The sequence below is a fragment of the Oryza sativa genome, chromosome 2, assembly GCF_034140825.1.
Source record: "Oryza sativa Japonica Group chromosome 2, ASM3414082v1".
Lineage (NCBI taxonomy): Eukaryota > Viridiplantae > Streptophyta > Magnoliopsida > Poales > Poaceae > Oryza > Oryza sativa.
The window spans coordinates 26,186,736-26,199,311 of NC_089036.1; positions in this window are offsets into that span (position 1 = coordinate 26,186,736).

The following is a 12,576-nucleotide window of genomic DNA, read 5'->3' on the forward strand; positions in this document are numbered from 1 at the left end:
GTCAGAGTTAGGTCTCACCAAACCGTTTTAGGTGGGGTTACCGCCACCCCACGGTTTGGCAGTTATAGCGGTAACAGCGCGGTTATCTTGAAAACCGTGCAGTTACGCGAGGTATATCATGATTTTTGTTACCGTACATGATAACCATGATTGACGGAGCGTGGGGCTCCTCACCGGGAGACCGCGCTGGCCCCCCTTTGCAGATTCGGCCGGGGACCCTGGGTGAGACTCTAAGCTCCCAATCTGTATGTGAAAGGTTCGCGAGACCGGAAGCACAGAAGACACCGGCGATGTATACAGGTTCGGGCCGCTGAGAAGCGTAATGCCCTACTCCTGTGTTTTTTGGGAGATCTGTGTATGAAAGAGCTACAAAGTATCAGCCAGCCTCTCCCTTGTTCTCGGCCCCTAATCTGGAAAAAGTCCAGTCCAAGAAAAAACCCCCTCTCAAATCTATCTCCTCTCCCCGTGGGCAAGGTCCTCCTTTTATCTCTCAAGGGAATCCCACATGCACCATCCCCCCTTTTTACTGGGGACTTACCCTACCTTTTCATACATGGACGGAGATTTGCATGGTTGCCGTCCGAGTCTCCTTCTGATGGGACGGCCCACAACTACCTCCACTTTCGCCGGGAGCAGGCGCGACGCGGAATCATGGCGGTCTGCTGGCGACATGACCGGTGTCAGAATGGTCACAAATCGGTCATTCTTGTCCACCACGCGTCAGCTTAGCAATCTGCACGCTGGCCCTCCTTCACACCACATTTTGCCTGTAATGGTTAGGATGAAGCCTGGCATATATCTGGTCGGGACTAACGTGCCATCTCTGGGAGGTAACACGCTAGCTCCAGCTGGGGTCGAGCGCCTAGAAGCCCTCGTCCTGACGGGATGGGGCGAGGCGTGCGTCAGACCGCCTGCCGCCACCTAATCCCGCGATCTGACCGGTCTGTGACTGGTCACAGACCGGATAAATGAGTGCAATGCACTACGTTACATGCGTCGTGACACGCTCAACCAAACCGCAATAAATGTGGTTAGGTGAGCCCCACTGTGCTCACCTACCCCATACACGCGGAGCGAAAACCCATGAGGGGTCGGGGCGCCTCGACCCTCGGGGCCGAGGGGGGTGCAGCCCGACCCCCCTCGGGGGGGCTAAGAGGAGGGCGAACACACCACCTTCGGGCCCGACGTCCCCCAAGGGTGCCAGGCCACGTGGGCGATTGTGTCTGCCTCAAACCTCTAGTCATGATACTCCCGATCCCATGTCACCGACAATGATAACCACACAGTTTTGTAAATCATGGTTGGAGTTGGTCGTGGCCCAGGGATATCGTCCTTGTTTCCGATCCGTGAAGGGAGAGCAATGGTTCCCGTCGGCCGTCACCCTGTGAAGAGAGAAGAAGATAGGGGAGAGGGGAGAGGGGGGAGAGAGGAGAAAGAAAATGCTAGCCACTGACATGTGGGGTTCGCATGGGTCCCACGATGACTCCGTTTGCCATGTCAACTGACACCGGGCATAATACTACATAAGACCTCAAGTAATCCGGCTTTGTAAATTGAGAGATTTGTTATATTTGGTATTTTGGTTTAGGACGAATTTCAAACTCAGGTCCTGTTTAATTCCCACACAAAAATTTTACACCCTGTCACATCGAACGTTTGAACACCTGCATGAAGTATTAAATATAAGCTAAAAAATAACTAATTGCACAGATTATGGTTAATTTGCGAGATGAAACTTTTAAACCTAATTGCTCCATGATTTGACAATGTGGTGCTACAGTAAACATTTGCTAATGGCGGATTAATTAGGCTTAATAAATTCGTCTCGCTGTTTATTGACGTATTCTGTAACTAGTTTTTTTATTAGTGCCCGAACACCCTATGTGACACTCTATATAATACCCGATGTGACACGCCAAAACTTTACACCCCTAGACCTAAACACCCCCCTCAGCGATAAACTGAAGGACCTAAAGCGAACTTATTCCATCTCTCTTCCCACAAGATTGGTTTCAGCACACCTTAGCCCAGTTCCCAAGGCAAGCCCGATAGCCCATCATCCATTAGTTTCAGACTTTCAGGCTTTCAGCGTCGCGGGTCGTGCTTTCGTCTTGTCGAAACATGAATTCGGCAATAATAAAACGGGGTAGCGCACGAGACCTAAAAGTGGATGGATGTGGAGACAAAGGATTTAGACAGGTTCAGGCCCTCTCAATGAGAGGTAATACCCTACTCCTGTTTGGGGAATTGAATCCGCCGGGTGTATTATAGATCTGACGATCTAGTTGTCTCATGCCCCCTAGAGGGCCTCCTGCCCACCTTATATAGGATGGGGGGCAGGATTACAAGATAGAAACCTTAACCAATACGGTATCGGTTTCCTAAATCTACTTTACAATATTATCAAACCAGGACTTTAGGCTGTTCCGTAATATATAAGGAAACGTAATACCCAAGTCATGATCTGTTACATATTCCATATATATAAGTTATCCCCTATAACTAGTCGGATAACCATGCCGTGTGGATATGGGGTACCCATAATCTCCACAGTAGCCCCTGAGACCTTCACAGTCGAAAAGATAATCTTCTCTCGAACCAGATTACTCCAAAGCCGAGTACTTCAATCATCTTTGCCATGGTCTCCCGAGTACTTTTACCAAATCTGAAGACTGTGGAGGGCTGGAAAATAAAGTCAGGTGCACCGACTAGATGCACCTAATAGGTGTAGCCCCCGACAATGTGGTTAATTGAACAAACCAAGCATATAGTCAAGGAATAAATAATTCAACCAACCGAGTGGTTTTGATAATCGTAATCAACCAAGTGACTTGATATCAATATATAGCATATGCGATGTGAATCCTCCAAATAACATGATCCGAGTGATATACCAACTGCTTTGTAAAATATGATGAGTGATATAGAAAAATAGCTATAAAGAAGCTTGTATATTGTGAATAAAGAAATTTCCAAAGTATTGGGCATACGCCATGCGCACACTGCTTTAACAGATGTGCTTAAGTCCCTAGAAGACACATGGTTTCACCACACCTGGAAATATATGGCATATGTGGTGTAAAATCCGAGTAAATAAACTCATAAAGGATTTACCAACCGCCTAGAAAATGACCACAATATATAATCAGCCTAAGCCATAATATTGGTCAATAAAAATGCACACTTACGTGGCGAAAAGCAATGATATTGTATCCAATCAATTGCTTAAAAACCCAAACAGCACCTTGACTTATATATAAAAAAGTCAGCGGGACAGCTATATAAAGCTTTACTGTTTGACACCTTTTAAGATGCATTGTACCAACTCCTAAAAAGTTAAGTAACTGCGGTATAAAAGGATTTTAAGGTATTGGGCACTTGATCACGCGCACTTTGGCCTAAGCAAAAAGTGCCTAAGTCCCTAAAAGAACGTGACAGGCCACACCTGAAAATATGGGTTGCAGACATATTAGGCCTAGGCCAAAAAATATGCCTTCGACACCCTTTAAAGGATGACGCATGTAACATGCTCCCGAGTAATAAATCTTCTGGGTAATATAGACCAAGTGTAGCTCATATGAATAGCTTCTGATCTGAATGATTATCCCTTATGGGATACTCCAAAATAAATATAATAATTGAATCCCGACTGGCGCAAGTATTCGGTTGATAGCCCTTACGGGGAATAATAATTGGTCCAGTCTTTGAGCATAGAAAATAGACTCATGACTATGAATCCATGTGGAATGTATCCGGAACAAGTCCAAATTGGAGATATAATCCTCACGCTTGAGTTGATGAGCCCCTGAGCATATAGCTTGTCCTTCTGTCATAGTCAAAATTGTCTATTGGCAATAGCTGACGCAGTCGGCATGGAGATGAAATGACCAACATGAAGACGAAATTGCTCATCAGAAGTAACGGAAGATGTCAGTGGTAGTAAAAACAGTGACACCAATCAAAGGTAATGAAGTTGCATAACCATGGAGGCGAAGAAACCAGTCGGCAACAGTCAGGTCAGCTAGCAGTGAAGATGTAGGCGCCCAACAACAACGAAAGAACAGTCGGTGATGACAAAAGCAAACCGACGATGAAGACGTAGACGCGCATCAACAGTGATGGCGAAATCCACCAATCATGAAGATGAAGAAAATAATCGGCGGCGACAAACGCATCCAACGGTAATGATGATTAACGGCAACAGAGATAGCCGACTATGATGACGAAGTTTCCCATCAACGGCAGCAGAGTTGGCTATGTTGATGAGGCTTGACAAGATGTTGATGAAGATGACGATGTCGGTGATCCAGTCAATAGCGATGTAGCAGCCGATGATAACGATGAGATCCTCTATCGGCAGTTGCGTAGTAGGCCAACCGTGAAGACAAATAATTGGAGGAGAGTTGATGTTGTTGCCCAACTCGTCTAAACCGAAATATTTGAAGTTGTTGAAGTAGAATGTCTGTTCCGAAGCAAAGATGAAGATAATGACTCCTGGAGTTGACTCATTGGCTGATTAATTGATTTCTTCAGCTTGACATAAAATTTGTCAAATTTTGAGCCTTATATTTGTGTAGCCCCCGACTCTTTGGTTAGTTGAGAAACAACTGAACATAGAGTCGAGAATTATAGCTTCTTGTCGTCGAGTAGTCATTGCTTGATTGAAGATATGTGTTGAAGGTGTCCAAGTAGAAATCCTGAATATTGGAGAGTCACTTGTTGTAGTAAAATATCATGGCATTGCATGCCGAGATGTCGAGGTTCACAAAGACGTCGTGGTTGGTGAAGTAGTAAAACTTGCGAAGTAGCAGCAATAGAGTTTGCCGGTGCCGAAGATAATAAAGATGAAGTCGCTCCACCATGATGACAAATTTGTATTGCCGTAATGAAGTGAACACAAGTCGGCGGCAACAGAAGCAAACCGGTAGTGAAGACGCGTAGTTGTGAAGATAAAAGCACCAATCGGCGGCAGCATAATCAGTCGGCGACGGAAGATGATGATGTCCATCAGTAGTGGTAGCTGTATAAACCAGACGTAGAGGTAAGGGCACTAGTCAGCAGCAGACGAGACGACCGACGATGAAGATATAGATGCCCAACAACAGCGGCATAATAGGCCAATCAACACTGGCAGAATCATGCAGCCATGGAAGTGAAGAAACCAGTCGGCAGCCATGGCAAACGTAGGCAGCTTGTGTTGAAGATACTGATGCCTATTAGTAGTGACAGCGATGTAGCCAGCCGTGAAGAAGATAGCATCAGTTGGCGTTATAACAGGCCAGCCGTGCTAGCGGTGACATCAGTCAGTGGCGGATGCGGCGGCCGGCCGGTGAAGACGTAGACGCCCAACAACGGCAGCATAATAGGCCAGCCGTGCAGGCGGAAACACCAGTCGGCGGCGGTCGAGGTGGCCGGTCGGTGACGACGTAGACGCCCAACAACGGCGGCATAATAGGCCAGCCGTGCAAGCGGAAGCACCAGTCGGCGGCGGACGAGGCGGCCGGTCGGTGAAGACGTAGACGCCCAACAACGGCGGCATAAAGGCCAGCCGTGCAGGCGGAAACACCAGTCGGCGGCGGCGAAGGCAAGCCGGTCGGTGAAGACGTAGACGCCCAACAACGGCGGCATAATAGGCCAGCCGTGCAGGCGGAAGCACCAGTCGGCGGCGGACGAGGCGGCCGGTCGGTGAAGACGTAGACGCCCAACAACGGCGGCATAATAGGCCAGCCGTGCAGGCGGAAGCACCAGTCGGCGGCGGACGAGGCGGCCGGTCGGTGAAGACGTAGACGCCCAACAACGGCGGCATAAAGGCCAGCCGTGCAGGCGGAAACACCAGTCGGCGGCGGCGAAGGCAAGCCGGTCGGTGAAGACGTAGACGCCCAACAACGGCGGCATAAAGGCCAGCCGTGCAGGCGGAAACACCAGTCGGCGGCGGCGAAGGCAAGCCGGTCGGTGAAGACGTAGACTGTCACGCCCAGAAATTCCCGAATAGAATTCCAAGCAGAATGTGCATTAAAATCCCCGTCCAGGACCAGCCGGGGTACACAAACGACAATGTTGACATTCAGATCCACGTCTTACAAACATCATAAAAGTCTTACAAAAATGCAGCGGAAACAAAAGAAACTGGAGCTAAGCCTTGACTAAACTGCAGCGGGAACACCACTCCACAGGCATCCTCGACTGCACGGACGAAGCCTACTCCTCGGGGAAACCTTCATCTGACACATACCCGTCCTCTGGGGTTGGGAAAAGTAGAGCAAGACTGAGTACTACCCACTGTACTCAGCAAGTCATACCGGAATAGGGGTATGATGCAGGGAATTAACAAAGAAGAGCTAGAGTGGTTCATTTGCATAAATACTGGCATTTATAAACAGGAATTTAATGCGAAAACAGTTGTAATAATTAAGCAGTATTAAACATCCGCTGTCCAACGCTAACCCACGTTGCGACAGGCCCAACCATCCACCTAAACTATCCAAATTCATCAGATTACACTAGGGTGAGACTAATCACGGTGAATCTGGTTGACCGCCCATAACCGCGGGCACGGCTATTCGAATAGTTTTACTCTGATCAGAGGTGTACAACTGTACCCACAAGACACAGCCCCACGACACGTTTCCGTGCGCCGGCATGCCACCACGACATACCGGAAAGAGGCCGTGACAGGACCCTTCGCATAACCCCCTCTAGCCAAGCACACCACACCTCAGGTTTCACCCCCGTCCCCAGCGGGCAACGGGCAGTCCCCTCTCGTGCCTAGGTGAATCCGGAAGCGACAGAGGCCGTCGCAGGGCCCGCCCCGCTCCATCACGCCCACCCTTGCCTGGATGCGTCGACTAGAGGAAAGCTACACTACAAGCCCAGCCGTTGCCCACGCTGGCTTGTGGTAAGTACGATAAATTCTTCCAGGGCATCCCGCGAACCGGTCCTTAACTGCCATGGTGCGACCAGCAAAACCATGCACCCACAGCCCACCATGTGATTCATTTTAATTAACCAACACCGGAGCGGTGGTATTGATCCAACATTACCATTAGAACCAACAGTCTAATCATTGATATGATTTTCCCCATTGTGAACTAGTTGAACTAAGCATGGCTAAGCAATTCCTAGTCCAAACTCTAATCATGTTATAACCCAAGCTAACAAAGGAGCATGGTATCAAAATAGCATGGCTGTAACAATAGGTAACCATCCCATATTAATATTGCAAAACCAATGCGGTATTTGAAAGAAAACATTAGGACATTTGCAATATAGGATCAATATGATCAAGTGACAAGCATGACTTGCCTTGCTCTGCTGCTGGAGGGACCTCGGCGACTATCTCGAAGTACACCGGAGCGTCGGAAGAACCGGAATCTAGCGACATACAAAGCAAACATTGCAAACAGGCTATAAGACTACTGAAACAGGGAACAAAACCATTTTTAATGGATTCTACACATTTTTCTTGATTTACTGAGACTTGAATGGGATTAAACGGAGCTCGGATGAATTAGTTATGAATTTTAGAAGATTCACTGTGTTTATTACTATAAAAGAAAAACCTTAAACAATTTATTGCGCAATATTAACCAGGGCTGACGTCAGCACGGGGGAGTGCGGCGCCGACAAGCGGGGCCCACCGGTCAGCGACACGGGAGAGAGAGAAAGGGGCGGCGGCTCGCGGGCCCACTGTCAGCGGCACGGGAGATGGAAGGGGCGGCGGCGCCACGTGGCAGCCGGACCGACGGCCCCGATCTACCCAAGGGTAGATCGGACGGCGGTGGGAGCTCACGGCCGGGGCACGCGGGCACGGCGCAAGCCGAACCGGCGACCATGGCGCCGGCGGCGCAGCGCTCACGCGGCGGCGGTGCGCATGCGGCAGCGGCGCAAGGCGACGGCCGACGGCGACCGACCGGCGGCGGAGAGCGGCGGCTAGAGGAGGAGCGGCGGCTACGCAGCTAGGCGGCGACGCGGCGGCTAAACGGTGCGGGAGAGAGAAAACGAGGAGGAGGGCCTCACCGACAACGGTCGACGACGGCGGGCGACGGAGGACGATGGCGACGGCGGAACGAGCTCCGGAGCCTCCTAACGAACAAAAGGAGAGGGGTTAGAGAGAGAGAGAAGAGTGCGAGAGGGCGAGGGCGCCGGCCGAAGGCGGCGGCCATGGCGTCACTCACCGGCACACGACGGGGATGGGTCTCCGGCGGCGAACCTCAAAGGGGAAGGGGCGGCCGAGGTAGATCTCGACCCCGCGAATCTAACGGCGGCGACGGCGCAAGACGGCGGCGAGCCTAGCGGCGGCTAGCGGCGGCCGAAGTAGCAAAAACGGCGGCGGCGGGTGGTTGCAAGGCGCGGGGACGATTGGGAGCTCGGGAGGGGTCGGCGAAATGGGGAAAAAGAGAGAGGGGGCGCCGGCGATGCTTAAATAGGGGGAGAGGGGGCCGGACGTGGCCGGGAGCGGCGGTATTCGCCGGCCGACGCGGGGGAGTGGGGAGGAGAGAGAGGCGGGATTCGGTTTTCGAATCCCGGCCATCTCGGGCGCGGGCGCGAGCGGGAGAGAGAGGGGAATGGGCGCGGAGGGCGCGGCGCACGCGCGGACGTGGCCGACGTGGCCCGAGGAAGGCGGAGACGTGGGCGCGGCGGCGGTTTCGGGCGCGGCGGCGCGCCGGGATCGGCGGGAGGAGGGAGACGGGACCGACAGGTGGGCCCCACCTGTCGGCGACCCCGAGAGAGGAGGCGGCGGGCGGCCTGGGCTGCCGGACTGGGCCTCGGCCTGCGGCCGGCCCAACAAAGAGGAGGGGGAGGAAAAGGGAAATGGGCCGGCGGCCCATTCGGAAAAAAAAGGAAAAAGGGAGGGAAAAGAAAAAGAAAAAGGAAAAAAGATTTTCCCTGGAATTAACAATATTGCTTGCTCAATTTTAATTGGTTAAAATTATTTCTAGAGCTCTGAAAATTCCACTAAAAATCCTGTTAATGAATTTTGACATGTAGAACTTAAGAAAAATTCCACATGTCGAGTCCGATTATTATTTGCATTACTTTCTTAGGGTTTTCTCCTGATTTCACCTGCATTTTCTTGGGGTCATTTGTAAATTCAATTTTTGGCTTGGGAGGAAAACTTCGGGGTGTGACAAACCTACCCCCCTTAAACGGAATCTCGGCCCCGAGATTCGGAGGAGCTGGTGAAGAGGTGCGGATGGGCGGCTTTCAACTCATCTTCCCTTTCCCAGGTTGCTTCCTCTTCTGAATGATGACTCCACTGAACTCGGCAAAACTTAGTAACCTTGTTTCTGGTTCTCCTTTCGCTGGTATCAAGTATGCGAACCGGCTTCTCCACATATGTTAGGTCCTCCTGGATATCAATGTGTTCCGAATCAGCCTGTTCTTCAGGTACCCTTAAACACTTCTTTAATTGGGACACGTGGAACACGTCATGGATGCCGATCATATTGGATGGAAGTTCTAACTGATAAGCAACTTCTCCCCTTCGTTCCAAAATTTTGTATGGTCCCACGAAGCGTGGTGCCAACTTGCCTTTCGTCTGAAAACGGTGTACTCCCCGGAGCGGAGTGACACGAAGATACACGTAATCTCCTGCCTCAAAAGTGAGCTCCCTTCGACGGTTATCCGCGTAGCTCTTCTGTCGAGACTGAGCAATCCTCAACCTTTCCCTGATGATTCTGACTTTCTCTTCTGCTTCCGTTAATACTTCTGTTCCGAACAGTTGACGTTCGCCTGTCTGATCCCAGAAGAGAGGTGTGCGGCACTTTCGGCCGTATAAAGCTTCAAACGGTGCCATCTGTAGACTGGCCTGGTAGCTGTTGTTGTACGAGAATTACGCATATGGCAAGCTTTTGTCCCAAGCTCCACCAAAATCAAGAGCGCAGGCTCTCAACATATCCTCCAAGATTTGATTGACTCGCTCGGTCTGACCATCAGTTTGCGGGTGATATGCCGTGCTGAAATTTAAACGGGTCCCCAATTCTTCCTGCAATTTCTGCCAAAACTTTGAGGTGAACTGACTACCTCGGTCGGATACTATCTTCCTGGGTACCCCATGCAAACACATGATCCTTGCGAGGTACAATTCTGCCAGTCTCTTTCCCGTATAGGTGGTATGTACTGGTATAAAGTGAGCCACCTTGGTGAGTCGATCCACGACTACCCAGATTGAATCGTGACCCGATGATGTCCGGGGCAGTCCTGTTATAAAGTCCATTCCAATCTCCTCCCATTTCCATTCCGGGATTTGAAGAGGTTGGAGTAAACCTGCTGGTCTTTGGTGCTCTGCTTTCACTCGTTGGCAAACATCGCAGAGTGCGACGAATTCAGCTATTTCCCTTCTCATGCTGACCCACCAAAATTTTTCTTTAATGTCTTGGTACATTTTGGTGCTGCCTGGGTGAATGGAGTACTGGGTCTGATGAGCCTCGGTGAGTATCAGATCCTTCAGTTCCTTGTCGTCAGGTACACACAATCTTTCTCCCATCCAGATCGTGCCATGCTCATCCTCGTGGAAATCCCGAGCCTTTCCGACTCTCATATTCTTTTTCAGCTCTGCTATCTCAGAATCATTTACTTGAGCTGCTCTGACTTGATCCACGAGAGTAGGCCGTGCCTCCAGAGCGGCTACGAACCCGTGTTCAACAATTCCCACGTTGAGATGCTCAAACTCCTGCCGCAATTCCTCACACATGCCCTCGATGCATAGGGCAGTGCAGTAACTTTTCCGGCTTAATGCGTCTGCCACCACATTGGCTTTACCCGGGTGGTAGTGAATACTCATGTCATAGTCTTTGATTAGTTCCAACCATCTTCGTTGTCGAAGGTTTAGGTCCGGTTGGGTGAAGATGTATTTCAGACTCTTATGGTCCGTATATACTTCGCAGCGGTTTCCAATCAGATAGTGCCTCCAGATCTTCAAAGCATGAACCACTGCTGCCAATTCCAAGTCATGAGTTGGATAATTTCCTTCGTGTGGACGCAACTGCCGCGAGGCATACGCAACCACTCTGCCCTCTTGCATTAGGACACATCCAAGTCCGTGACGGGATGCATCACAATAGACTTGGAAGTCTTTCGTCGGGTCGGGCAGAATCAATACTGGTGCGGATACTAACTTCTTCTTGAGCTCCTCAAAACTCTTATCGCACTCAGCTGTCCATTTAAACTTCTCATCTTTCTTAAGCAACTGAGTCATGGGTCGGGCGATCCTGGAGAAATTTTCGATGAATCGGCGGTAATAACCTGCCAGTCCTAGAAAACTCCGAATCTGCGACACGGTCTTAGGTGGGGTCCATTTGGTAACTGACTCCACGTTCGATGGGTCGACTGCCACACCCTGAGCCGTAATGACATGACCCAGAAATTTCACTTCCGTCAACCAGAAGTCACACTTGCTGAATTTGGCGTATAGCTGGTGCTCCTTCAACTTTTCGAGTACCAGACGGAGATGTTGCTCATGTTCTTCCTCGGATTTTGAGTAGATAAGAATGTCGTCGATGAACACCACAACAAACTTGTCCAAAAATTCCATGAACACTTTGTTCATCAGGTTCATGAAGAATGCGGGTGCGTTGGTAAGTCCGAAAGACATAACCGTGCACTCATATAGCCCGTACCGAGTGGTGAAGGCCGTCTTCGGAATATCCTCTTCCCAGATTCTCAACTGGTGGTAGCCTGATCGCAGGTCTATCTTAGAAAACACTCTAGCTCCTTTCAGTTGATCGAACAAATCATCGATCCGCGGTAAAGGATATTTATTCTTGATTGTGACCTCGTTAAGTGCGCGATAATCGACGCACATCCTCTTCGTCTTATCCTTTTTCTCCACAAAAATGACCGGAGCGCCCCAAGGTGAAGTGCTTGGTCGTATGTACCCTTTCTGCAGCTGCTCATCAACTTGCTTCTTGACCTCTGCTACTTCGTTGGCCGCCATCCTGTATGGTCTCTTGTAAATTGGAGCGGTTCCCGGTGCCAAGTCAATCCGGAATTCAATCTCTCTCTTGGGTGGCATGGTAGTGAGGTCTTCGGGGAACACTTCTGGATACTCGCAGACTATGGGTATATCTTCCAACTTCCGCAAGTTCTTCTCTACGGTGTCCACTGGGATTTCCGTCTCAATCTGATTCAACGAGACCCCTTTCTTTGGTGAGACTAGAGATTTGTACACCACGGTTTCTCCCTTCTCGTTGGTCAAGGTGACTGTGCGACTCGCACAATCGATGACTCCCTTAAACTTGGTCAGCCAATCCATCCCAAGAATGACATCTAGGTCTTTGGATTCGAGAAGAATGAGGTTGGCTAGAAATGGTGACCTTTGAATTTCTATTGTTATAGAAGGGCTGAATTGAACCGAAGTGGAGCTATTCCCTGGGGTATGAACCCGCATCGGTGTGCTAAGTTCCTCTCTTATTAACCCATGCATCCCGACAAATTTCTTTGAGATGAAAGAATGCGTTGCACCAGAATCAAAAAGTACTGTTGCAGGGATTGAGTTAACAGGAAACGTACCCAGTACGACCTCTGGTGCTGCTTGTGCCTCCTCCGCAGATGCGTGGTTGACACGAGCCTGGATAA